Source organism: Mus musculus, chromosome 7 (genome assembly GCF_000001635.26).
Source record: "Mus musculus strain C57BL/6J chromosome 7, GRCm38.p6 C57BL/6J".
NCBI classification, from domain to species: domain Eukaryota; kingdom Metazoa; phylum Chordata; class Mammalia; order Rodentia; family Muridae; genus Mus; species Mus musculus.
In genome coordinates this window covers 116,014,730-116,037,528 of record NC_000073.6, presented here as the reverse complement: position 1 = coordinate 116,037,528, position 22,799 = coordinate 116,014,730, and the positions used below count along the sequence as shown (strand labels likewise).

The following is a 22,799-nucleotide window of genomic DNA, read 5'->3' as shown; positions in this document are numbered from 1 at the left end:
CACCCGCTGGCCTCTTCTTCCCTTCTCAGTCCTGGCATTTCAAAGGCTGGGTTCAAGTCGAGCTGGCTCCAGACCCTAGAAGTGAGCTTGTGTGTTCCAGGATTGGGATGCGGTGTCGGGTGCCCTTCATAGACTTCTTGGAACCCGCAGGCGTGCGGATCAGGTGGGAAGCCCACCAGACCAGCGGATGGATGCCTGGCTTTCTGCCTCACCCACTTGCGTAGTACAGCTGGTGCTCAAGGCTTTGGAGGAAACCCTTAGCAAGCACACACCCCTACTTCCCCCGGGCCACATGTCACCCAGTGCAGTCTGGATTGTGACGCCCAGACCCCAAACTTTAGTGTTCTTCCTTTGGGACGAAATATGTCACCTGCTCTGGGTTGTTTGCCCCTCAGCCATCTACTTTGGTACTAGTTTATGACTTGAAATCTAAAGCGGTCTCTTGAGCTCCTTTTCAGAAGGTACTAGGGCCTTGGATCACAGAAATCTTTTTCTTTTCCTTCTTGCCTCCCGCCAGCCCAGAGGCCTGTTTTCTGGTCGGCTGGTTCTGCTTCCCAGATCCCAGAATACTCTGTGATTTTAAAAGACCAATGTGCTGGTATTGGGAAAGCCAAACCTGCCTCAGCAATTAGGAGGAACCCAGTGGCGCCCATGTTTGCTTATGCAATGGCTCATCTGTTTGAATGGCTCTTCCCTGCGAATTGGTCTTTGACACCTATCTTGGCACTTCTCTTTGCAGCTTTTTAGGGCAGGTCATTTGGTTTGACCTGTAGGATTTGGACAGGGTTTCTGGACAGGGTTTCTGGTTTGAATTCTCAGGAAGGCAGCTGAGGCAGCTGAAGAGTTCAAGGCTCAGGAATTCAGAGCTGGGCCAGGTGGAGCCTTGCTCAGACACAAATGGGGGAAGCTTTCTCAGATGGAAGTGCAGATTTGGACTTTCCTTCTGGATGTTAGGTCTATGGACGGTCCAGTGTTCTAAGGAACACTGCTAAATAAAAATCTGGCCTACTAGGTACCCTTCATGGTTCTCTAGTTGTGCTATCTGGAGGCAGTTGTGAGCAATGGAAATCTCAACATTTCTTGTTAAGGACTCCTTTCCTTCCAACCAGCCTTCAAGCCATTTTAACACACAGCCTCTAAACTCTGAACCCTCCAGTTGTTTTCCAGAAAGCAGAAACAGCCAGTCTCTGCATTTCTCCAGGCTCATCCTAGGTGTGCTCTCTACCTCCATCCCACCTCTCTCTTGTCTGGAGTTCATATGGAAGCTAATTAACATGGAGTATACATTAGGAGCCTCTTCCTTCCATTGCCTGCTTAACAATTTCTCTTTTATTCTTGCTTCTATCTATGGGAGGTCTTCCTCTTGTTGCTCATCATTCCAGATTCTTCTGTTTACTTCAGTGTCTCTCCTTAGAAGGCTCCTCAAAGGAGCTCTCTTTTGTCAGTTTCTACAAAGTAGAAGCCTTTAAAGTCTCTGCAGCTTATGTTGATCAACTAGGATCTTGCTCCTAGCTTTGTTCCTGATGTAGGTCTCCACTGACCTCAGTTTTGTGTTTTTGTTTTTGTTTTTTTTTCCTTTCTGGGCCTTGCTTGAGGGAGGTCGACCCCTTGTACACTGCCTCTTGCCAGCAACCACAGATAGTTTTCTCACGTACCTCTTTCTCTTTTCTCAACTACCACTGCGGACACCATCTATGTTCCCTCTGGTTCTGGTCTTCCAGTTGTCTATGCCTTGAGAAAAGGTTCCAGGCCTCTCCTCATTTAGGCATTCTGCATCTGCCACACCATTAGTCCACTCTACACATAGCTCAGAGGGGGATCTTGATCCGGGCTAGGGCTTTTATTGTGGGAGGGACAGTGCTTTTTATTCAATAATTGTTTATATCTGAATGTGCAATTTTATGTGCTAGTCTGGTCGACTTAAAAGTTTTCAACATCTCCAGGCTTCAGTTTAGCCCTCTGGGATTGTTTCTTTCTAGTGTCTAGTCTTTGCAAGGCTGAGTTAATGCACATGTGTCACCCACTCAGTTCCATAGAATAGACAGACGTTCAGCCATTTTATTTATTGCTGTACAGGTATGAAGCTGTCTGTGGTGTTTGCACGTATCTTTTTATAGAAATTTTATTCCGTGAACTCTGTCAGTCATATGGCCTTCAGGACAAGGCTACCCACAAAGTTAGGGATTTGTTATGCCAATTTCTTTTTCTTTCAGTTTCTCCTATATTGTTTCAGTTTTTCTTCCCCATTCCCTGAGGTTCTGCACATTGATGGTTTTATGATCGGTTTCCTGCATCCTTTTTTCTCTACTCTGTTGACTACTCTTTCTCATCTGCACTACTAGCCCCCAAAGCCACTTTTCTCCTACCTGGTCCACATCCTTCTCCTTCAGGTGTTTCCCTCACTCACTAGTATGACCTTCTAGTTCAGTATCCATATTTTTTAACCTTCAGACTGTGCCACCTCCAGTCGCTTAACTTTTCGGAAGCTCAAAGGGCCATCCCTACTTTCCTCCCAATTGACGTCCTCATCCTTCGCCTTTGCTCCTCTTTTCCTCAGAGCTTCCTACCTCTCTCCCGCTTCACTTTACCTTTTTCTTGGTTCCTTCTCCAGCAATCCCAGTCCCTAGCAATGCTCCCTCGGTCCTTTCTTTTCAGCCTGCTTCTCCCTCACCTAGTTCTTGTTCCTTGGCCCCTCTTGCCCGGAATCGCCCTCCTCTTCATGCCCCTGTAGCCGTTGCTTCACTCTCTGCGTCCCGGGCGCGTTCTCTAATTCCAGTCTCTGCTCTAGCCGATCTCTCTGCCCTCCTCTCTCAGAGGCTTGCTCTTGCCTCTGCCTCCTGCTCTCCCCTCCCTTCTTCCCCGGCCCTTCCCCCTCCCTCCCAGCCGCCCCGCCTGGCTTGCTGCCTCCTTCGCCTCTTGTCTCATCTTGCCTGTGTTGTCTGGGAGGGGAGCCCTGCCTCCTCTCCCTCGCTCAGATCAATGCCCTGGCCACTCACTTTCTGATGTTGCACGACGGGAAATGCTTTGAATACTTACGACATGGCCGCTCACACTGATTGCCAAGATTGACAGCACTAACCATCGCCTTCACTTGTTTCAAGGGGGAAAGCCCCCTGTCACCCGGCTCCGCGTGCACCTCCTGGCACCCCGGCAGCAAACTTGTGCGCTCAGCGCTCCCCCCAGGGCCCGGGACAGGACACCCCCGCAGACTTGAGTTAACGGGCGGCGGGCCGGGGCCGCAGCGCTGGGGACCTGCTCCCTTGCTCCCCAGGCTCAGCTAATTGACTTAGCACCGACTCCCCTTTCTTTAATTTTTAAAATTTGTATCTTTCCCTTTTTCTTTAATGTCTTTTACTCCCGCGGCGCAGCGCACAAGGAACCCTCCCGAGAGGTACCATCCTGGAGCCCGCCCAGGTAACCGGGACGGAGCGAGCGAATTAAGAGAGCGAGGGAGGCTGAGTGAGAGAGCAGCAGTCATAGCTACCTGTTGGGGCGCCGTAGGGGGCAGGGGACAGGAGCCCCGCGTTAGGCTGGGCACTGGCCTCAGCGCCTCCCACTCCTGCCCTTCCCGGCACCTCTGGGGTTAGTTTCTCTGTACGGGGACGGCGGCTGGGGTGGGACAGCGGAGGGACGCGAGGCAGTCGAGCGCAGCCTTTGGCAGAGCCGCGGCTGGCCGGGAGGGGACTGGGAGGAGGGTGCTCGCCGGCGGGCAGGCAAGCGGGCGAGTCGAGGTAGAGAAAGGGGCCCGGCGCCGCTCCCTTGCTGTGGACACCCTGTTCCTCAGGATGCCTGCCTCTCTCGGAGAGTTGTGCCTTACTCCGGAGGCGGTGACAGATCTGCGTGGCGGGTTTCTGGTTTTCTTGCCCCCACCCCTTCCCCAAATCACTCCGAGAAAACACATGTTGTAGCCGCAGATAACTGTGCGTAGGACACCGAGGCAAAAGGGCAGGGAGAGACAGCCAAAGCCACCTTTGACAGCAGAAGTGTTATCGCCATCGCAAGTATTCGTCCGGAAATCTGTCTGCCCTCTTGGCCCACCTAATTCCTCCACCTTCGCCTCCCCAAGTAGATAATCTATAGAAGTGGGAATGAGATGAAAAAGAAGTCAGGTGGCTTAGAGAGTGAATTGTTAAGTCTCCGTAAAGTTCGAGGTAGGTATTTCATGGAAGTTCGCACAAGTGTGGGATGGAAGAAGTTGGTGTGCCTACTGTGTTGTGTTAGTGTTTCTCTCTCTCTCTCTCTCTCTCTCTCTCTCTCTCTCTCTCTCTCTCTCTCTCTCTCTCTCTCTCTCTCTCTCCTTCTCCCTCCCCCTCCCCTCTCTCTCCTCTTCCTCCCCTCTCTCCCTTTCCCTCGCTCTTTCTATTCTCCAGCTTAGGGTTCAGATGGGGCTCTTGGATGGCAATGCCCTTTGTACCCACAAGAGGGCAACATCTTGAGGGCTTTGTGAACACTGGATCTTTCATCGCGGCATGCTTGCTTGGGTTTTGAGAAAGTTTTAGCGAAACTTTCAAAGTGATATTTTATGTTATTCATAATATCAAAAAGTAAAGTCATAAAAAAGAAGAAACAAGAGAAAGGTGGAGGAGGAAAGGATGGGGAGAGGGAGAGAGGGGAGAGAGGGGAGAGGGGGAAGAGGGGAGAGGGGAGAGGGGGGAGAGGGGGGAGAGGGAGAGAGAGAGAGAGAGAGAGAGAGAGAGAGAGAGAACAGTTTAGATTGCCAGGGGAGTCTGAGCCACAGAAGGTGGGGGAGGGCTGTTGTAATTGTGGGTTTGGCCGACTGACGACTGGAGTGCCCTCTTCGGCAATCTTAGTTGTAGCCGGAGGTCATGTAAATCGACCTTAAAAGAATGCATAAGCCATAAATTAAACCCTCACCCAACGGCTGATCCATAAGTAGACAAAATCTAACCTGGACAAAACGGGCTTCCTTTAGGGCCGAGTTAACCCCTCTCCCCCAATAGAAACTCAATGCGAAGTTAGTTTTGTTAGAGAATGAATATTTTGTTTTCTTGAAAAGTGTCGATTTGCCGTGTGACTGCGCCGCCGCAGTTCTAAGAGGCGTCAGTGTTAGCCAGGCTGTGGCTCAGGGGCCGGGAGGACCCGCAGGGCTTCTGAACCTCCCCCATTTCGGACTGGGATCGTTGGCTAGTTGTGGGGTTGACGCTGGCCTAGGGCGGGCGGGACTCCAGGATCTTCGTAGCTCTCCGCGCTAGGGGTGAAATTTACCCGGAGGATTAAAGAAAACCCGGGTGGCTAGAAGCCGCGCGCTCCCTCCTCGCCCTCCACCACCGGGGCTTCCCACGACTTTCCCGGGACGCTCGAGTTCCAGTTCCCCTTGCTCCCTCCACTATTGCACTTTACTTTTAATGGTCCTCTCAGCAGTACACAAACCGAACTCCAAGGCAGTTTGCAACCCAACGGTGGTCCTTTTTGCTCAGCACGCTTGCTGCGCAGGCTGGCCCGCTGACGGCGTGGGCGAGGGACAGCCCCGTAAGGCTCGCGCGGGTTCGGCTTCCAGGTCCTCTGCGCTTCAGCCGGCACCCTCGGCTCAGAGCCTGACCCGCAACCTTCGTCCCTCTAGGCTCTCTGCCCGGCCCGCTACTGGCTGCCCGCTGCGGGCCGATGTTCGGAGCACCGGCTGGGCCCTGGGCGGGAGGCGGTGTTGGCGAGGCTCGCCTGCCCCGGGGGAGCTGCTTTCGGCTTTCTCCCTTAAAGGGCAGTACGAAGAAGGACCCGGGTTTGTGCAAAGGCTGCTGGGGCTGAACTGCTGCAAATGCAAAGGAACGGCCGGGCTCTGCGGAGGACAGACTGGCTCCGGGTCCGCGCAGCTTTAAGATAAAAAGAATTGGTGTGTTCGGATAGATAAAAGGTGGTCGTTTCCGGCGTATTATGAGTTTTATTTAAGCTTGTCTGACTCTGACCAAGTTTGAAAATGTTTGTTTGTGTGAATGACCAGTTATCGGCAGCGACTCCAGTTTGTGGTCTAAAATAAGTCATTTACTGGGCTGGCAGGGCTGCTAGTTAGCAAGATGGGCTGTTCTAGGCTGCTTCTGCGAGTTGCCTCCTGTAAGGGCCGCACTTGAAGTTTCAGTCTCAAGATAGTCCGAAACTGTCCCAGCGGCACAATAGATTGGGCTCCGGACCTCCAGTTTCAATGTCTGAGAGGGAGTTCTGGTGACTTCTCGGTCCTGGACGCTGGGCTCCAGGGTGAACTCCAGTGGCTTGGCTTTTGGCCCTCACGGAACCGCCCAGCCAGCAACCCAGTGGAGAGAATGCCCCTTCCCCCCGCCCACCAGGGTCTCCTCTCTTCTGTCCTTTGTAGTCACATGTCCGGGTTTTCCCCCTGGTCCGAGAACAGACACAGCCCCGCCCAGTCTATTTCTAGAAGGTGGGTTCGGTGAATAAAAAGGTCAAGTGGTTACGTTCCCGAGCTGGTCCACAGTGAGGGGGGACAGGACAGACACCTGGCAAGGCCCGCCCCGCCTGTCCCCCCAACCCTGGCGGGCCTGCCTGCCTGCGACTGGCCTCCCTAGGCCACATTCTTGTGTTAGGTTGGAGAGGCGAGAGGCGGTAGGAGAGGGAACCCTGAACCGGCCCAGAGCAGGCGAAGCTGATCCCGAGATGGCATTTTGTTTTGAACAGTTGGTGGGGAGGACGCTTCCTCATAAGGTAAGGTGTCAACTGGACAGTTGGCTGCCCAAATGCCACATGTATAATTAGCCTGCGTACTCAGCACCTCATCCCCAAGGCCCATAGGCACGGGCTTGGCTGACTTGAGTAGCTCAGTTCAGCTCTGGATTACAGGATTCCCAAGGGAAGCCTAACCGGCCAGGAGAGCCTGGAGAGGCCCTGGCTAGGAAGACTGACCATGAAATCTCGCTTTTGATTTTTGCCTTTTCTCCTTCTCCAGTTTTTCGTAGTTTTCAGCTAAGGGGCAAGTGCTGGTTAGGAGAAGGTACCCAACATCAGCGGCAGGTTGCAGACTGGATGGGGAAAGGGGAAACAGAACAAACCTGGCCACATCCTACCCACATGCTGCCCTGGAGAATCTGCTCAAACACTCTGTGTGCACTCATCTATTGGGATCAGCCAGTCTTGGCACTGTGTGACTTGGCTTGGGAAGAGACTTCAGATCTGCTCACTTGTCTCCCTGCTTCCCCCACTCTCAGAGGTCTATCACAATAATTTAGTGTCAGTGCCTGATTGTAGTTTCTGCTCCCGCTTCAGGCCTAGTTGCTTGGGGCTGCTAGTGGACCTGGGAGCTGGGCAGATCTGTTGTTTCCCTTCTCATTCCTGTTCAGCTTGGGGTTCTTAGAGCAGAGCTTTGTCTCCCTGTCTGCTCAGATGGATGCTAGTTTCCTGTTGAGCTTCCCGGGACATCCTAGCCTGAGGCCAGCTTTAAGGCTTGTGGCCCTGTGCAGACCAGACTTGTGCAGCTTCAAACATGACCTTTCCTCTGTCATCCCTCTGCCACCCTGGGCACTCGCTGTGGAATTCAGCACTCAGAATTAGGCACTGACATCAATTTGCCTTCTTCCCTTGCTTCTAGGTCTCTCAGATATAGTACTGGAAAGATTCTCTGTAATTTCAAAACAAATGAGCAAACACTTCCCCGAAACCTTGCACAGGTCTAGTGGGACAGTTAGCTTTCTCAGCAGCAGGGGTTCTGTGATGAGAAGCTGGGGCTTACTAAGTTTCTCTTGCTTCGATGGAAGCCAGTACAGTCTTTTCTTATAGCATGACCAAGGTTAGAGCTGAAGTTTCTGTTCTCTCAGCCTGGGAATTTTTATTGATGCATTTTCCAGAGGGTCTTTGTTGTATGCACATACATGAGCATGTGGAGAGGCACAATGACATGTAGATTTCTTCTCAATATTTGAGAGACCTTATAAGAAATGTTATATTGCTCCTGTTCTTAAGAAAAGGAAACACTCCACTAAATGGTTCACATTTTGAAAGCCAGTGTGCACTAGAAGTCATTGGATCTAGTTTATGGCCAAAGACATGAAGTGATCAGGACTGGATACCAGGAAGAGACCAGGTATTTCCTCAGGCAAGCTGACACCCTTAGTCACTTCATGAGTACTGACACCTCTTTCTCCTCTGCCCTTCCACATTTCTTACTATGGCAGGAAGAGAAGGTTTTTTTTGTTATTGTTTATTTTTTATCTGGTTCGTTGTTGATTTTATTGTGAAGTGAAGAAAAGGAATGCTCTTTTGGAGTATATGTTTTTTAATTAAAATGCAAATATTTGAGCTGTTTTAGAATTATGTGGTATGATACATTCTGTACTATATTGCATAACTACAATACTCAACAATATATTGTAAAAACAAATGTTAAGAGACTACTTATCAAGCAGTTATCATGTGCCTGTGTCTTAAACTGACTCTAATGCATTCAGCATCAGTCTTAAATGGAGTGATGTGCTGTGAGAATGCTGTCTATGAAGCATCTTTTCAGTAGCAGCAGAAAACAACCGATATTTTTCTTTATAAGGGAAAAGCAAGGATTTACAACGTGTCAATATAACCAGTAAATCTTCCTTTTATAAAGCTTCAAAATATATAACTTTAAACATAATGATAAATTTTGGTGGCATTATTGAGGTTTTATATAAATTTTTTATTTGTCTTGTTTTAGGAGATATTGGGCTTTAAGTCAATGATCAAATTCCTGTACCTATTTACCTTAAATATTATAAATCTGAAATATTTTATATAATTCTCTTTCAATTAATACAGTAGGTCCTGGAAGGATTGGTATTTCTTGAGAATAAGGTAATACATTGGCTTTAAGGCTTTTAGTACTTTCTATCTTTTCATATTGGCTATTTTAACCCACTAGTGATATTACTCACATATCTATATTTATATCATATATATATATATATATATATATATATATATATATACTACTTAAAAACAGCATTTTATGAAATTGTAGTTTGGGTTTAAGAGAACTATTTGCTTAAACATAGTTTGAGGATGCATATATGTATATCAATTGCTGTTTTTGAAGTAAAGTAGAAATTCCCTAGAAATGTGTCTAAGAGCACCATATCAGTACCATATCAGGCACAGACAGGTACTAGAAATGATAAAACACAGATAACACACTGGAAGATGATTTGCAGATGGCCTGTGATATCTGCCATCATGAGGTTAGATGTGTCATGTTACTGTGTATACACACACACACACACACACACACACACATCTTTAAAAATTAACCTAGGCCATTTCACATTGATCAAGTTATGAGGATATATGAGGTTTAATGATGGCAGGTATTATTATAGAAACCTGCTAAAATGAACAAAATAAGCACTCAGTGCTTTTTTAGACGAAATGGACCAGATCTGGGTTTGGAATGCAACTTGCTTAGGAATTCTTTCTGGTTTTTTTTTTTTTCCTTTTCTTTTTTTCAGCAGGGAGAATTAGGGTGCAGGATAACGGCAGCAGCATTTCATGTCCTCAGCGGATTTCACATTCCTTGTGATTATGTCCCAAATGTGAAGATAGTCTAGTTAAAAAAGCCAGTGTTTTAGACTATATGAAAACAGTTTTTACTAGACACAGCACGTTTTAAATGGACAGTATGGCCTTGTCAGTTAAGCTTTCAGTTGTTATCTGAACATTAATTGTTTTGGTGAGAGGTAGCAGAGATTCTCACCGTCCTCTCATTACATATTCATTATTCATTCTTAGGAAGGAGGTTTTCATTTTCCTTGGTCTGTAGGAGAGGGTAAAGTTTTTCAGCTAATTATTTTGTTTAGACATTTAGTCAAACTGGAAATAGTTCAAAATTTACATTATGGTTTTAATGGAGCTTTTCAAGTATATAATATCTGACTGTCATAGTTTGAATAATAATAATCACCTGAAGAGCATGGATAGAGGCTGAGAAATGGAATATAATTTAATTCTCCTCTGGGCTCTCACCTCCAAAGTGGGGTGCTGATGTTTTTCTTCAAATCTGTGGTAGTCTTAAAAAAAGGGAACAGGAAACCCTAAAATCTCAGAGAGGCAGTATTGATTCAATTCTTAACTGCAAATCCTTCATATCATTGCTCAAAATATCCAACTTTGCACCAATATTAGCCATTCTTTTTATAGTGACACCACGCTTAGTAAGAACTTCTAAGCACTGAGGTCAGGTGTTGAGATTGGATTCTAGTTTATTTTTTATGAATCAGATAAAGATTTCTGTGCATGAGACCATATGTGAAGATGAGAGAACAAGAACATTTCCATATCAAAGGCAATATATCTGAGGCTGCATGGTAATTAAGATGCAGTGGTTTGGGCTCTGCACTGGCACTTAGAGCATCTCCGGGCCCTGTGCATCATGCAGGCTGGTGCCTCTGCATACTTCTTGAAATACACTTATGATTTTGTACAAACATTTATGCCAGTCCACACTTTTCTGTGGATAATTTGTATTTCATCCAAACCATTCAAAGTCGAAGTTATTTTTTGAGCTACCCCCTCATTATGGCTTTTGTGCATCAACTATTTTTATTCTAGTTGTTTGTATTTCCTTTTACCAGAATGATGGCTTGTTTATATTCAGAATCTCTTCTTGCTCCTCTAAGACCCCTAATATATCACCCATTTTACCATTCACTCAAAAAACTTTCATCTTTAGGAAGGATGTGAGTTATTTTCTGAGGTTAATTGTAGATGGTACAATCCACTATAAACTAATAAACCACATTAAAAGTTAACTGCCTAGTTATTTGTGCTTTACAATGCTAATATATTTAGGACTCCGCAGTAGCTTGCATAGTATATAATGTTGGGAAAATTTCTTTTCAAAATATTTAGAGAAGAATTTAGAAATCTTCTGTTTTGCTTTTTTATAGCGTGAAAATATGTGGCGACATTCTTTTTCATACTCCAAGTGAGAAGCAATACTTTGAAACTGTAGAAATCTTGCTTTTTATCTAGAGTTATTTGTTTTTTGTTTTTTGTTTTCATTTAAAGGGAGATGTTTGATTTTATTTGTAATAAATTGAATCAGTGTCTTAACCTGTTGGGGTACAGAACAGTGATACAGTGAAACTTGCTGTAAAATAGAACAGTGAAATAGGATCTAACAATTGGTACTCCAATGCTTTGTCTATTTAGTACATTTTGCATCTTTGGGAATCAGCTTGAATGTGGTCTGTAATTTTCTGGACTTTCTATTTCTGTGTCTTCTCTCTATGAAAAGCCTGCTGTGGTGCTCACAACAAGGACTTGGTGTATTTCATTAGGAAGCTTTCAGGGTCAGTGAAACCTTTTTAATGCTTTCTCGGGAATGAAGTATTACTAAGTATTGAGGCCTTATATGATATTATGAAACCTGTAAGAGTTTTCCATGTTTTAGTTATTTTGGATTAAATTGCTCAAGTATATTGATTTGCTGCTTCTCAGTGATGTTCCATGTAAATCGGCAAAATGAGAATAAGATCAGTGCATTGTATGATATGCATATTATGTATGGTATGCAGACTTCTCATGCTATCTCAGATGTCACCACGAGATAACCCCTTACATGATCTTCCTGTCACCTTCGTTGGCTCGTTGTTTCTAGTCATAGTAAAGAGAGATGTTGAATTGTCTGTCTTTAATATATTCATCCAAATGCAGAAAGGGACTACAGTGCTGTTTTTGATTTCACCTTCTAAACACAGTCTCTGCTTCTTTGAAGAGAGTAGTTCTTTAAAATTGAACAAAGAAAATTGAAAACACTTCATTTTCCAAGTCTAAAAAAAGCTTAGTGGGTGTAAGAAGAAAACACAATACTTTTAAAAAAAAAAATCAAAGAGCATCGGCTTAAGAAGGGACTTATTCTGACACATGGGTGTGAAGGCTTCATTTTCTGCTGTGCAGACATATCACTGGGAAGTGTGGTTGGGTACTTATTTCTTAGCACCCAGAGGACCCAATGCTGAGGGCATTGATATTTGTTAGAGAAAACTTAGCCTTCCAGTTCCAGCTTTTCTAACTGTGTACTAAGGAATGTAGCATTTGGCTAGTTGCAAACTTGCTTCTTTTCTCCTCTTCTGTAAAATAGAAGCATCCATGTATATTCTTTTCTTTCCTAAATAGAACTCACCTGAATTATAGAGGACTTGGGAGAGTCCCAAGTGAGTGAATGTAGTGTCTGGATTCATGACCTCTAAATTTTGATGAAACTCCAATCTTAAAATCTGGAAGCGATTATGAAAAGTCATTTCATCTGTCATCTTCCATTCAAAATTGATGATCCTTATTTCATTCTGATCAATTAAATCTTTCCCTTTTGTATGCCTGCAACAAAAGAGATTTTATATCTGAATGTGGCTATATACATAAATGTTTCACATTTGTGAAACAAAATGTTTCACAACATCAGAGAGTTCTTTTGTCCAATAGATACATTTTAGTCTTTATCTTCTATTTGAAGGAAAAATGGAAAGAAATATTTTTCTTCATTTGAATGATAGACCTGCAAAGAGCAGAATCATACCTTTAGTTTTTATTTCCTTTTACATCTTACCCCAAACTTAATTGTATGTACTTGGAAAAGTTACAAAGTCTCTTCAAGTATCAATTTACTAATTTAAAGGATGGGACGGTGATAGAATTTATTGCATAGAATTGCTGAGAAGATCAGTGTCAAGATGCTGTAGACAACTATGTCAGGACAGATGGACAGTGGTTATGTGATCAGTACTAGACTCTTGACATGAGAAGTGTCTTTTATTCTTTAATATTGAAAGATTTTACCAGTTTTAAAACTGCATTCATATTCATTGTCCTTTTCAATAAAGCACATGCAGGAAGATAGACTTACCAGTCATCCTGCCTCCCGGATATGAATGTAGTCTCTTGGGACTTTGCTCCAGGATATTGTTTATTCCAAGCAAAGGTTGGAATAAAGATGCTGCAGGTAGGACTGGTTGCTTGGTCTTGTCTTTCCATCTTCTCACTAGAATGTCAGTGCTCATTTGCTCTATCTTTGTGTTCACTTCCAGAGCGACCATCGATGTGTTTTTCATGACTAATGGAAGTGACCAGTGCCCTGCTGACTTAGGAGCACTGCACATTTGTTTTGTATGCCCTGATGAATGAAAAGTAGAGAATGGCTTGGCAAGTACATACTATAGTTGACTAGTTTCAAAATATGGGGTTCACGGAGAGAAATATATAAAACTGTCCTCAATGGTGGAAAGGTTGGGAATTACTTGATTACACAATTTCAAAGCTGAAAATGCATAATCCTTGAGGAGATATGAATATGGGTACTTCTGAGCAGTATAGTCATTACTACAGTGGATATATATATACACATACATGTGAGAAGTCCTTATGCTGAGGAAAGCTTCTAGTATAAGGTGGCCTTTGGTCTGTGATAGAAAGGATGGTTGGAGCCGGACAGTGGTGGCAAACGCCTTTTATCCCAGTACTTGGGGGCAGAGACAGGCATATTTCTGAGTTCGAGGCCAGCCTGGTCTACAGAGTGAGTTCCAGGACAGCCAGGGCTACACAGAGAAACCCTGTCTTGAAAATCCAATAAAAAAAAGGAACCCCCCCCCAAAAAAAAAGAAAGAAAGAAAAAAAGAAAAGGAAGTCAGATAGTACCTCAAGGAACACCGGGGCAACATTTGGTGTAATTCTTTACTATCTGGTGAGTCTGATAATAAAATGTCTCATTGTGTTTTGTGACTTCTCAAAAGGCTGTATCTGCCATAAATGTGATATGGCCCTAGACCAGTAGCTTAATCACTGCACCTCTTTTTCTGAGCTCGATTTTGTGGTCAGAAACATCATGGGTATATTCAAAGGTACAAAGAAATCTTTCAGATTTGTTTCCCTTCAAAGTTTTTAAATAAGGTATAAAAATTAAGAGAAGTGGTTTATTAATAAATGCACTTGAGCCCCAGGATATAACCCAGAGGTAGAGTGCTTGTGTGGTATGTATAAGGTTTTCAGTACGATTTCCAGCAACACACACACACACACACACACACACACACACACACACACACACACACAATACTGTCAGATAAGCTACTGATTCAAGATTATGAATTAGTATAATCTTGTATGTTATGCTTATGTGCTCCTTTCATTCATTTGACAAGCATAGTGGCAGAGAAAATGCTATCTGAAAAGTTTCTGATCTGAGTATTAATTTGAATTTCTCCTATTTGTTTCTGGTGTTACATATTAATAGTTTTAATTTTAATAGGCATCAAGTTAGCATAGTTCATAATTTTGTTGTGTTTATGGATGTATGCCTGAACTTGTATTCAGGTGTGTGTGTCTTAGTGTGTGTTGGCCAGAGGTTAACCTTAGTGTCTTTCTCAGATGCTATCAACCTTATGTTTTGAGAGAGGGTCTCTCACTAGCCTGGAGCTTGCTTGCTCAGTTGGCTGGGATGGCTGGCCAGAGAGCTCCAGTGATCTGCCTGCCTCTGTCTTCCCAGTTGGGTTTAGTGATTGCAAGTGCACACCACCATGCCAAACTTTTTATGTATGTGGGTTCTAGAAATTGATCTCAGATTTTCATGCTTGCTGTATGGCAATAACTTTATCAACTGAGCTATCTCCCAAGACTCTTTATAACTTTAAATCGAAGGGGAGCATGAAAGTAAATTCTTCCTCAGAGTATAGAAATAGGAATTCCTATAAGATGATAATGGACAATAGGAGGAACAACAATATAAACTAACCAGTACCCCCAGAGCACGTGTCTCTAGCTGCATATGTAGCAGAAGATGACCTAGTTGGCCATCATTGGGAAGAGAGGCCCCTTGGTCTTGCAAACTTTATATGCCTCAGTACAGGGGCACACCAGGGCCAAGAAGTAGGAGTGAGTGGGTAGGGGAGCAGGGCGGGGGGAGGGTATAAGGGACTTTTGGGATAGCATTTGAAATGTAAATGAAGAAAATATCTAATAAAAAATTTAAAAATTATGAAATTAAAAAAAAAGATGTTAATGGACAGAGAGCATGGCAGGACAGAGAGCATGGCAGGAGCAGGGACAGTAACAACCCCTTCCCATCCCTGAGAATGTTCAAACAGGGCTGCTGCATTTATTCTTGTTAGTTTTATATTCTGAAAACTCATGTTTTCTAGATTCTCAAAGGCCTTTCCTCAGAGCTGAGGGCTTCTGGGTTTGATCTGGAGTTTCTTTAGTGTTTAACAATTCATTTCTCCAAATTAAACAAGCTCACTGAGATCTTGCCACTCAGGTGGCTGTGACATAATGACTGTCTGAGAAAGGACTGGGGGGTCACACAGATTGCTGAAGTAGTGGGCCTAGATTTCAGTGGTCATTGCCTGCTTTGTCTTTGATACCCCCTTTGACTTCTGGACACTTGTATTGTTTTTAACATCATGAAAAAGTGATACCATCTCTACATTATAAAGAATGTTCTGGAGGTGAGTCAAGGGTGGGACTCATAGAAAACAGTTTTAAGGCATCCTGAGGCACATAAAACTAGCTGTGCTCCCTTTAAAGGAGCAACAGCTCAAACAAAAAGAAAATAAATTAAATTAAAATAAGATGGAGGATTTATTAGCTAACTGAATCCCAGGAATGAATATATATATACCATTCTTGAGTCAGAAAGCCCAAATAAATGCTGGAGGAAAATTTGACTACTTAGAAATTTCTTAGATATATTCCTTTCTCTTATAGGCATCTCATTTATTTATTTATTTATTTATTTATTTATTTATTTATTTATTCATTCATTCATTCATTCATTCATTCACACATTCTTTTGAGACAGGACCTCTCTACATAGTCCTGGTTGTCCTGGAACTCACAGAGATGGACCTCTCTCTGCTTCCGAGTGCTGCGATTAGAGGTGTGTACTACCACACCTGGCTCTAGTTCTTTTTCACTATTAAATTTTTTGTTGAAATTAGATGTATTGAGATTTAGAAATAATTTTAATAATTTTATCCCTAAACTTGTAGAACATTATAGTAAACTTCTAATTTTTTTAATGATACCAGAGCCTTGTATGTATTTAGCAAGGACTCAACTACAATATTTTAAGGTATTACTAACAGAGATTATCCACCTTTCTGAGCTTAGAACCTTTTGAGTTTTATGGGGGTGCTTTGAACTGTACATTTGTATTGGTTTATGCAGTTTATAGGATGTTCATTATACTGAATAGTTTCATATTTTAAATTGTGTGGTACCTTGTAGTAGGCTTATTTTCTTCAGTGTGTGTGTGTGTGCTCATGCAGGAGCATGCATATAATCAGCTTAAATAGGGTAAGATAAGTGAACTTGGGCACTCAAATTCTTCTGTGTGGTTTGACAAGGGTGAAGCAAAAATGGTTGTTCTAACTATGACACATTTTTCTAAAGCACTGTCCGTAATTAACTATGTGCAAGCTGTGAAATTTGTGTATAATGTCTTTGTCATAGCTGTGTGGAAAGATCATCAATATTATCAGAAAGTGAAGAAAAGTTTATGCTTTCTTACAGTGTATTAATGTTTTCTTTATATTTTTAGTACCACTTTTACTTGTTTATATTATTATTCTTTTTGCTTTTTAATGTGTGTATAAGCTAGGCCCTGTAATTGAAATACCAACATATTAGGACATTTGTGTCAACGTATTTTACAGTTTAAGAAGCTAAAATAGTACATATGTTAGTTTTGCTTACTTATCAAGTTTATATTAAGGTAATTTAAAAAAGAAGTAAAATTTTATTAAATGTAGTAAGAAGGGCATTGAATTATATGGTCATCAGAAAATTTCCCAAATGTGTCCTCTATTCAGTTAAATCTATAGCTGACGCATCTTTAAAATATCCTTTATTACTAATAAGATGTAATTTCAGCAGAAGAGTATGGTAGTACCATAGCTGTTGGTACCCATACTTCTGACTGTCGTGAGCAGAGGAAAGACTTCCAGCAGTTTTAGGTGAAAGACACAGAATTTAGTATGTTCAAAGAGATATGGAAACAGAGACCCAAAGTAGCGTAGGAATCTAATCACAGATAGTGAATCTGACAAGACAGGGATAAGGCTCAGGAGAACTGGGAGAATCATACATGAAGCATGTTTCTACTACACGTGCATAGTTACTTAAAACTTTAGACATGTCCTGTTGAAGTATTGTATGCTATATCTCCAAACAGATATTTAAAGGAAAGCTATAGATGGAACAAAAACTTTAAGATTAATTATGGTTTCCCATACTCTAACCCAGGACATGCTTTGTTATTTGTAAAAGTCTTGGCTGCACACCATGATGGAGTGATTCAACATCTGGTTCTAGGCTCCTTTTCCTCTGCTTTGTGCTTTTAATGCTGTCACACTTAAACAGTGATCCCGGAGAAGGAAAGCACATGCGTGCAGGAGAAAAATCACACCACCAGTTACACTTTCTAAATTGTGATATTAATTTTTTTTAATACTAAGCACAAAGAATGCAAAAACTTTTTTTTTTTTAAATTTGACCCCTAAATCACCATCTTCCAATTGATTATTTTTACCAGTGGGAGTGAAGTTTTAATAATTTAATAAAAAGACCCCCAAATCCATCAAGACTTTGAATATCACTAAACAGGTTAGAATATTCTGTTGCCAATTTTAAAATTGAAAACAGATGAGAATTTTTTTTTTTTTTTGGTTTTTCGAGACAGGGTTTCTCTTTGTAGCCCTGGCTGTCCTGGAACTCACTTTGTAGACCAGGCTGGCCTCGAACTCAGAAATCTGGCTGCCTCTGCCTCCCAAGTGCTGGGATTAAAGGTGTGCGCCACCACTGCCCGGCTCAGATGTGAAATTTTAAAGGTAATAGTCATAGAATTTTGGTGACCAAACCACCCAATGTGATGTGATGTTTACAATTTTTTTTCAAATCAATGTGTAAATGGCAATTATTTTTACTTGTTTGATAAAATATGACTTTTACCTTAAAGAGACAATTTTTATAGGTATGTTTCTAGTTATTTATCTGTGTATCTGTCTGTATATCTGTGTACCTTCTCAATTTGTCTATCATTTATTCTAGCTATTTAATTACCTGTCAGAATCTCTACCTATCAATAATCTATTCCCCTCCTCTTGGCTTATGTACCAAGTGTTATTTCAGGGAAGCTCAATGCATTTGGTATGTTAGGTCGCTTGCTTTTGTTTCTTTTCCTTAATTCTGGAAACTTTTTCCTGAGATAAGCAGGGAACCTGTGGATGGTGCAAGCCATTTTGCTAGTGCTTCCCATCACTTTTATAGCCTTAGAACGTCTTCCCTGTTCAGTGCATGCTTGTTCTTTTAATTACTAAGACTTCACTTAAGCAAATTTGTTCTGTGGCTGCTAATAAAGTAGTTGTGTGTAGTGGATGTGCTATTTGCTAGAGATATTCTAGTGCAAACTGAATATTGCAAAACAGGGTTTCTATAACAGCTTTTGGTACTGTGTCGTGCTTTATGGTCAGCTGCAGCTGTAAGGTGTGAACCTGAAAGAAAGCCTTGCATTCAGGCATTGTATCCTTTAGCCTAGGAATAAGAATTCCAGGCTGATTTACTGTGTCTTTCCTGTGGTCTTTGTTTTTATTGTATAAGTTTTGTGTTGCAGAGGTCTGACATTACCCAAATAACTCTACATTAGGAGTATTTCCAAAAACTGTAGTCTCCTTTTGAGTCATTGAGTCTCATTAGTAAAAGAATTTCAAAACAGAAAAAAATGAAAATCTTCACTGTTTCACAGGTTTGTCTTGAAAGGTAGATGTTACATATGACACCTCAGCATTTGGAGGCAGTAGTTAGTAAGGCCTGTGGTACTGTCTGTAGTCTCATCCTTTGTTCTTCTACCTCAGCCAGGACAACCACTTCACCAACTGTTACACACTTCCTCAGTTACCCCTGGGAATTACTTTTATTAAAAACCAACCAACCAAACAAAAAACAAACAAACAAACTCATGGCCAAGATTGTATCTTCTGCTGTGTTTCAGTGTTATATTTCAGAAATATCACTTTAGGCATGCTAAGAAACAAGAAACATGTAGATATATTAATCTGAAAAAACAAGGCATGATATGTCTTTGTGCAAATTTTCAGCCGTGGTTTCTATGAGTCTTTCTTTTTTTATGTATATATATTTTTTATTAGGTATTTTCCTCGTTTACATTTTCAATGCTATCCCAAAGGTCCCCCAAACCCACCCCCCCAATCCCCTACCCACCCACTGCCCCTTTTTGGCCCTGGTATTCCCCTGTACTGGGGCATATAAAGTTTGCAAGTCCAATGGGCCTCTCTTTGCAGTGATGACCGACTAGGCCATCTTTTGATACATATCTATGAGTCTTTCAATCTTGTTTGTGACAGAACTGATGTACAACCCCAGAGGTTGTCATTCACATTGCATTCTGGGTAAATGGCTCCTCCAAAGTGGTGTATTAAATAGCTATGATTTTCATTTCAGGAAGGGATTGTATATTGTTGCCCTATTGTTTATCTTGGTTTTTTTTTTTGTAGCTTTCTTGATGGGAGCAACAAGAACAAACATGCAACCTGTTATTTTATGAAGAAACTCAGGAAATGCTTCTAAGTCTTTAATGTGTTGTTAAAATTTGTAAAATATTGGATTGAATTTTCATATTATTTTTAAAGACATTGTTTGAAAGAATTACAATTTAAATTTATATCTATGTACTTAGTTTTAAAATATCTTACAGATTGTAAAGTCTTTATTTTTTAACCTTTATTATTTAGCATCTCAAAGTACACTAAGGAAGGGTACACTGTCAGTGTCATGGGATAGAAATTTGAATCTACAACTGTCTTCGTGAGAATTAGGAAGAGTATTTGCTATTTTTGGCCAGATCTGCTTGGATCATCATCCATCCAAAAATGTACTATTAAAGAGCCTCAGCTTACAGTGACACATCTGCCAGGCTGGTCACAGGTTTATCATTAAGGCTTGCAGTATTAACATTATTTTCTAACTTATATCTTTGGAAAGAATTTTTAAACTAATTGGGTACTTATTCAATATTAATTTAATTAAAAACACTAGATATTAATATCTAAAATTAATCTCTATTTTTATTCAGAATGTCTTTTATTAGATATGAGGCATTAATAATTGATACAGAGAACAGTATGTTATTCAGTATTTAAATTTAAATAAGGAATCATTTTCTTACTTTTAAATAAATACATAAGCCTGTTTTTTTTTTTTTATATCATATTTTCCTAGAATGGTGCATCCAGTTAGGAGGCCACTGGGATGAAAAAGTAGGTGAGAATGATAGGGGAGAATATAGAGAGCAAGGGGAAGTTATGAGATCCAGAGCTTCCTTTCTGGGACACCATCTCTGCAGAGAAACCCAGACAGCAGCAGGAAGGTCAGTTGCTGCTTCATGTGTTGGAATTCAAGAAGAAAGAACGACACTCTATGGGAGCCCATAAGAGAAAGGAGGCAATCAGACAGCTTTTGTTTCTTATGGCAAAGTCAGCCTGTGCTCTTTTCTCTTCTCTTCTCTTCTCTTCTCTTCTCTTCTCTTCTCTTCTCTTCTCTTCTCTTCTCTTCTCTTCTCTTCTCTTCTCTTCTCTTCTCTTCTCTTCTCTTCTTTTCTTTTTCCTTTAATGTAACCGGACAAGAAAGGCCTAGGAATTTTAGAGTTAAGCCCATTTCCCATGCTTTAGGAGGGGAATGAGTGAGGGTTACTAGTGGGAATGTCTGCAGCTCTTTGTCGCTTCCATACTCAGCCTCCTTTGATTTAGTCAAAGTTGAAGTTAGAAAAGATGAGAAGAGTGGCGACCAGTGATGATGGCCTTTGGCAACCACCGTCAAACCAGCATTTCCTACTTGTCCCCCACCCTCCAACTCCATGGGATATTTCCTTTGTGGATTGACTTAATAACAAAAACAGTTTGGGAATTTCAGCTCAGCAAACAAACTTTGGGTGATGTTGGCTCTGTCCGTTCTCTCTAGGCATAAATTCTTTCATTGTGAGACTAATGATTTCTAAGGTGGTTTTGGCTTTGATGTCCTGTTTATTACTTTCTGGGGCTGTATCGTTTCTTCATATAAAACTTCTGGTGGGTTTCTCTGTTCTGCATGCCCGTCTTAAGCCACCATGCCCACAGTGCTTTCAGAAGCAACAAATGCTGTGAATCTAATCTATGATTCTCATGCTAGTGGGCTTAGGAGCATATATGTAGAACTCTTTACTTCTTCAGTTTCTGACAATGCATTTCTATGACGTGATCCTGGGTGACATGCTCTTGCTTTCTAGCTCAGTGGCTAGGAAATACCTCAGGAAGGGAAACTTGTGTCTGTGGAGGAGCTTGGACCGCATGAGATAGGAAGGGTGTTGGATAAAGCCATCGGTTCACTGCATGTGCTTGGCTAGGCAGGCAGCTGTGGCCACTGCCAGGCTTTTTGAGTATGGTTTCTGTCACCAAGAGAGTAGGCTGTCTTTGAAGTGTGCTAGTTAACTTCTTCTAGAATCTTAAGAACAACTGGCTCTCAAGAGGAGGAGGATAGGAGATCTCTAGGAACAGAAAAAGGCACTGTTTTCATGGATACTTTTCTTCCACTAGTATTATTTTTTTTGTCTTTTTTATTTTTATTTTTGAGTTTATTGTAGATGAACAGACTTCAGCCTTTTTTATTCTTCTTTTCAGGACCTACGTACTGCCATGGATTGCAGTACTGAATAATGGAGTAGATGAGTATCATCAGTGTGTACTGGCAGGAGATGCTATGCACCATGCATATTTCTTGGGTCCTTTCATAGAACAGAGGTGAAAACAGTACTTGTATCATAGTTCCTCAGAACTTAGAATGAACAGATATACTCGAAGAAACATATAATAAGAGTTGTAAATTCTCATTAAGTGTTTGTCATTTTATTATTAAATGTTCACAATTTCTTTGGAAATAGATATTATCTTTGTTTTACATGAAAGTAAGTTAAGAGTTGAAGAGGAAAATGGCCACCTCACAATCATGCAGCCATTGAGTAGCAAAACCGTGGTAGGCATAGATATCCTAGCTTGAGACCTTGTGGCATGTGTGCTTCTAACAAAGCTGTTCTAATGGGCAAATGAGTCAAGAGATTTCCCCTGACAGTCATGAGCCAAGGTGATTAAGCAAGTAAGTTGGATAATCAGGCAACGCAGGAGCTCTCTCTGTATATCTGTCTCTGTCTCTCTGTCTCTCTCTGTCTCTGTTGTGGAATCTCACTGGTGAAGTTATCAAAGTAGTCTTCCCTGAACATGCCATGGCATTCACTGCAGTGCTTACTTTCAGAGCCACACTCTCAGCTTTATATGGTTTCTATGCTGGGATTTGATCTCAGTTATTACAGAGTTTGCAAAGTGAGGCCATGGTTCCAATATGAACGAGTTCAGCTAACATGACTTACTGACTTTTCCTGTTAGCTTCAATTTCACATGCAGAAATCTCAAATTCTCTTTCCTTTGGACCAATTGGATGGTTCCTTTTCAATTGATGGCCTCTTGTGTATCTTTTAGGCTCCTGCTGCTGCTAAGGTTACCATCTCTGACATTTATTGTGTTTAGTGGCAGAACTTCACTGATTTAGACAGAAATACCTGTTTTCTTTTGCCTTTGATGTCTCATCATCTCTTATTATATGCTGTAATGCTTTCTAAGTGGATGCACTGCTTTCTGTGTGTGTTAGCCAGGTCCCAGGCCAATGTGGTCAGTTATCTCTCAGTTGGTGTTTTATTACACGGAGAGTGACATATAACCTTTAAGTAGCACTGAGTCTATTTAAATTTCTTTTTAGTGGGCATTTAAGTGCTTTTTAAGGACAGT

The 22,799-nt window shown here is 41.9% G+C and overlaps 1 protein-coding gene and 1 long non-coding RNA gene across 30 annotated transcripts in view; one reads left to right on the top strand and one right to left on the bottom strand.

Moving 5' to 3' along the window:
* Positions 1-22,799, top strand: part of Sox6 (SRY (sex determining region Y)-box 6) — a 569,905-nt gene that overhangs the window by 3,248 nt on the left and 543,858 nt on the right. For 4 of the 29 annotated variants that reach the window (XM_030242299.1, XM_030242286.1, XM_030242283.1 and 1 more), the window contains exon 1: positions 3,622-4,151. The exons of 16 other annotated variants lie outside the window; for them this stretch is intronic. The gene's annotated coding sequence lies outside the window, so the exon portion shown is untranslated. Of the gene's footprint in view, positions 1-14; positions 3,415-3,499; positions 3,583-3,621; positions 4,152-6,305; positions 6,670-22,799 lie in introns of those variants that run through there. 9 more of the 29 variants (XM_030242285.1, XM_030242282.1, XM_006507498.4 and 6 more) reach the window with 5 other exon arrangements.
* On the bottom strand, positions 4,979-5,550 carry Sox6os (SRY (sex determining region Y)-box 6, opposite strand). Its single transcript, NR_152104.1, has 2 exons — positions 5,362-5,550; positions 4,979-5,209 (listed from the first exon to the last, which is right to left on the bottom strand). It is a non-coding gene; the product is annotated as an SRY (sex determining region Y)-box 6, opposite strand (long non-coding RNA).